General features: G+C 33.7%; 1 pseudogene; it reads right to left on the bottom strand.

Moving 5' to 3' along the window:
• Positions 1 to 3,032: 3,032 nt before the first annotated feature.
• LOC148938789 (uncharacterized) lies at positions 3,033 to 4,151 on the bottom strand (annotated as a pseudogene).
• Between the last annotated feature and the right edge of the window lie 849 nt (positions 4,152 to 5,000).

Genomic DNA, 5,000 nt, shown 5'->3' with positions numbered 1-5,000 from the left:
TTGTTTCGGCAGTATTAAAACTATTTTTATGGTCTAAAGTAACTGTAATAACAGTTTTTAAATATTGATTGTTAGGTATATATTTGAAAAAATATAATCAAATTTTCTTCACACACTCGACTCAAAAAAGCAACAGAGGGAGCTTAAACATGTGCACAGAGAGAGCGACGTCCGGATAATAAGTTCCTATCAACTAGCACTTCTTCTAGATGAAGATGTATATCGAGATCTGGTAAACGTTTTGTATATCTCTCTCTGAAATTACACTTTATGTTTTTATTTACACGTACCTAGAGTCGTGTGAAATGAGATCTTATGAGATTAGTGTACGACCGGTCGAAAATTATCTTATTGATTTCTGGTGGTTCACCTCTTTTTTATTACTTAATTAAAATATTTTCAGGTGTGAGTATTATGTAATTTTTAGGTTCGATAGTAGTAGTAACCTGTTTTTGTTATGACAAGATTCACATCTCTTGTATTCGAGGCAGATTTGAGGACATCTTGGTCGCGTTGCACCTCTAGTTTATTCCCCTCGTAAAATGATTAAGTGTGAAATATAGCACTACATAGTGTGTACTACTCTGTATATTGTAAGTAAATCAGTTAATGAGAGTTCTGTTATACATTACTAAATATTGTTCTGATAACGTGCCCTTCTTCTATTAATAAAAATAATGAGATTGGATTATATATAAGTATAAGGAGTTAAATTTATTGAAAATAAATAATTTAAAAAGTACTCTAAAATAAAAAAAATTTTTATTGCAAATTCAAGTTTTATGAATAAATAACTTAAAAACATTATTAAAACACATTATTAATTGGGCACTGAAATCAATATTATATATTTGAGAAAGTTTTATTTTAAACACGTCACTCCTTCCTAAATGTTGTTTGACGTTTGAAGGAATCGATGTCGAAACAGGCGGTTCGGGGTTTTTTTTTCAGATAAATTTATGTCCGGTGGCATTTTATTGGTATTCCTTTAATTATATAGGTAAAATCCGTATAAATTATCCAGTTTCTATAAAGATTGTCTTCACCTATTTTAATTTATATAAATACTTATGTTTTCAAAACCAAAATTTTTTAAGTTAACGGTTAAGGGTGACATATCATCTCTCCCTCTACTGTCTTATACCTATGGTGGTACGGAGTTTAGAGTGGTGATAGACAGTTAATAAAGCTGTGTCATTAGACGTCAGTAGTCATGATACATTTTAATTTAGCTGATTAAGAATCTTGTACTTTTTAGAATCGGTGGAGTACAGAAGCCTAAAGAAGGGCTTAGAACATAGTATGTGAAGGAGGATAAGATTTGTGAGACAGCCAGTCAATAACTATAGAGATACGGTGTCCGTGGAAACTTTGAGGAGAGAGCTCGAGGTGTTATGTGTGACTCAGTGGGGATGCATTCTGTTTATATAGTTTAATCATTTGAACGTTCAATCACGTTGCAATACCCTGGAGCATGGTATACCGTACAAAAGGTACTAACATACTCTATATTTACGGAACAGGAGTGGTCAGCGTGAGCAGTCAATTAAAATATGGGTCACCAGATAGGCTTCCCCTCTATGGTTAAGTTGGTACACTTTTTTGCGAAACGACACTTGGTCAGTTGCTTATTAAAAATCTACACATACTATTGCTATGAATTTGTCCGGAGGTACCATACCATTTCCTTGGTAGAGCGTGACGTCCACCTTAACTTCACGAAAACGTGTCACTCAATGGTTGGCACACAACACCTTTCTGTCACAAACTAGCATTCCTAAGTAATTTTCGGACATTTTCAACCAAAATAACCACTTAAAATATAATTATAATGAATGAATTATAAACTACATATTTTAAACTTAAAGACAAGTAAATCGCGATTGTATGTTGATTATTTTTTATAAAATCATAAATAAGGTAACAATTTTCATTTCTAGTGTCAACATCTTGTAACCGTCATCATCACTTGAGAGTGGTTTGTCGTTTTGATATCACAGTCTATAAGTATTTCTATTTTATCAGTTGGAAAATGATCTATGATTTCTAGAACATGATAGTCAAAGGCAGGTCTCTCCACCAGGGCACTCAATGGCTGGCACAAGATACCATCTGAAGCAAACTATTATTCCCAACGTATCTCCAGACATTTTCTTTGTAAAAATGTTGCTTCCGAGTGTATTTTGGTAATATTTTATTTAATCAGTCTGACTTAGGATGTTTAATTATGATATATCAAGGTATTGATTGCCCGTATAACCGGTGGGTCTGTTTCAATGAGTCTTTTGGAAGAAGCTACTTAAAGTTCTGCTTATTTGTTTGGGTCATCAGCGTTAACTGTTTTTTTTTTTAAAAGTGTAGTTTTCAAGTTTTTCGTTTGAAAATTAAGTCTTAGGATGTTTACTCTCACTGATCCGTGTTATGTATTGTCTGATTTATCGTTATTTTTGAGAAAAATTTATTGAAGTTTTTGTTTGAATCGTTTAATGTATGGTGTTTAGATGCTATGTTTAGAGGTGTACCTTATCTGTGGTAGCTCTGATGGTGTTTCAAGTAGTATTTGGAAGTTTTTTTTTTGAAAATTTAATATTTATGATTTTTATTTGTTATCTATCGTGGTTTGTATTGTCAGTGCTAGCACTCTTTGTTTTTCAGAGAGCATTTTGGAATTATTTATTTAGTTTTTCTGTTTCGCGGTTTAGCTTGTCTTTCGTATATGTAATGTTTTTTAAAAGCGTTGGATGTAATTTTATTTGGTAAAGAATGTTTTAGTATCTATATTTTTGACTTTTTCGGTTTATCGTGTCTGTGTTAGCTGTGTTGCTAATTATATGTGTGTTTTAGAAGTGTTTAGCTTATAAAATATGATACAGGATGTTTAGTACTGCTGTTTCTTTGTTTAGATTGTGCTTTTAAGCGTTTTTGGTGATCACAAGCGTATTTTTGGAGTTTTTTGTTTTGTGTGTCTAACTGTGTTTGCCTCTCTTTCTGTGTTGGTGTGTCTGATTAAGGGAGTATGTATGTTTTCCTATTTATACAAAACAGAGCCTGCAGAAGCACCTGCAGGATATTCCTTAACATTCACTACATACAACTACTGGATAATTCTCAAAGATGATTTACTTGTTTTCTGGCATCTGTTCTCGACTTTTATAACATGTGGCTCTTCTGTCCTGCATTAAAATAGATTCAAGTAACTGGACCGAAAATTTGAGTCTATGTTTATTCATAGTTGAATAGTTTTCTTATTTACAATTTCAGTATCATCTTTATATAAATCTATGAATTTCTGCGAGAGCATATATATTCCTATTGACGTATTGTACATAGAGGGTGATTTAAGATAAATAGACAGTGCACGTCCCAAATAGGCTATTTCGATTGTGTAGTTTTGGGCATATTTAATAACAATAAGCCCACAGCTTGAAGAATCTACTTGTCGAGCTTTTCTGCTAGACTCAAGATCAATTTCTATGTAGCGATTATCCCCTCCTTTCATCAGATTTTTTAGGTTGGAAGGAACTACCCTCCCGTGAGCGTGGTTTAACGGCTTCTGGCTATCAAGAATATAGAAATTTTTCTTGGAGAAATCACATATTACCAAAATGAAATGATTCTTTGAATTCGTATTCGTTATATCACACATATTGACACAAAATGGAACAAACAAAACACTGAAATCATTCGAAACATCACTAAAACTCTCTCTAGGCGTATCTGGGTAAGTATTCAAAGCATCAATACTTGTCAAGTTGAAAGTAGAGTAGCTATCGATAGTTCTTGCTGACGCACAGCTAGAAGTTACAAGATTCACGAGGTATGAAACAATTCCAGTTGTGAGCCAAGTATCAGGCATCATTAGTGATATAAGGTCTGGAAACAAAATTGGAAACACCTCTGCATCCCTCAAGTGACAACCAGCAGCTCTCCACCACTCTAGTTTCTCAGCTTTTTCTATGATAGCAGAATCAGTAGATTTTACCACTCTTTCGGAAGGTCTTTTTAATTGCTGGATCACTTGCTGTGCCTCGTCATACAAATCACTTATGGGCCCGTTAAACGCGTAACCATGACACAGGGCTGTAGGAATTAGAGACTTGTGAGCTTCAAATAAAAGAGTTTGTCTACTGGCCCTTTTTTGGGGTTTCACCCTGTGAAGGTTGAGGGGAATAATTGTTTGAAACTTAGCAATACCAGGTGACAAGGACACTATCTTTGCAACTACTTAATTATGTGTAAAAAATTCTATGGTTGAGGGTTTGTTTGACCAAATATTATGAGAAGCACATTATAGAATTTCTTTTTTTTCATTTCTGTAAACCATGTCTAATTTCGTATGCTAACTTCTTTTTTCATTTTTAGAATACGCTATTTAAGAAATTTACTTGAACCAATTCAACTCCTACTGATCATCATACTAAGAAGTATACAACAATTCCTTGGCTGCTCGAGAATCTGCTGCAGGTTTAATATTGTAACAGTCCTGAATGGTTCATGAGCTTTTTAGTCTAGGCCTCACTTGACTTTTAGGTCTCCCGTTCACGTTCTTGAGTGTTTTCAGCTGTATAACTGATTTTTCTGTTACTAGTGCATGTCCTCGAGATCTTAAAACTGCTAGTTTTCAATTATATGCATAGATTCCGAAATTACAAGAACAATCATAAACTACAACCACCCTAGTCCTCTTAGCACCATTTGTAACAATTTTATTTCATCTAACAGTGATTGTTTCTTTTCGTGGTGTCACAACATTAAACTTCTTTCTAGGCAGATTTGAAACAAGATTCACTTGATTTTCGTTGCAAAATGTAACAAGTCCCTGTCTTAATAAAGTTTCTGCTATATCACCTAAACCACTTTGCTGGTAGTATTCTCTTGTCGTCTTTATTTCGCAAAAGGAATCTGATGCATCTACTTCTTGGAACATACGCAGAAACATTTCATTCCTCAATTCAAGTGAATCTTCTTACTGCTTGATATGAACTACGTTTTCCTTATGT

Source organism: Artemia sp. Qi Xiang Cuo, unplaced genomic scaffold (genome assembly GCF_049724085.1).
Source record: "Artemia sp. Qi Xiang Cuo unplaced genomic scaffold, ASM4972408v1 HiC_scaffold_2383, whole genome shotgun sequence".
In the NCBI taxonomy this organism is placed as follows: Eukaryota; Metazoa; Arthropoda; class Branchiopoda; order Anostraca; family Artemiidae; genus Artemia; species Artemia sp. Qi Xiang Cuo.
Note: the sequence above shows the minus strand (reverse complement) of the source record. Positions and strands in the feature narration are given on the sequence as shown.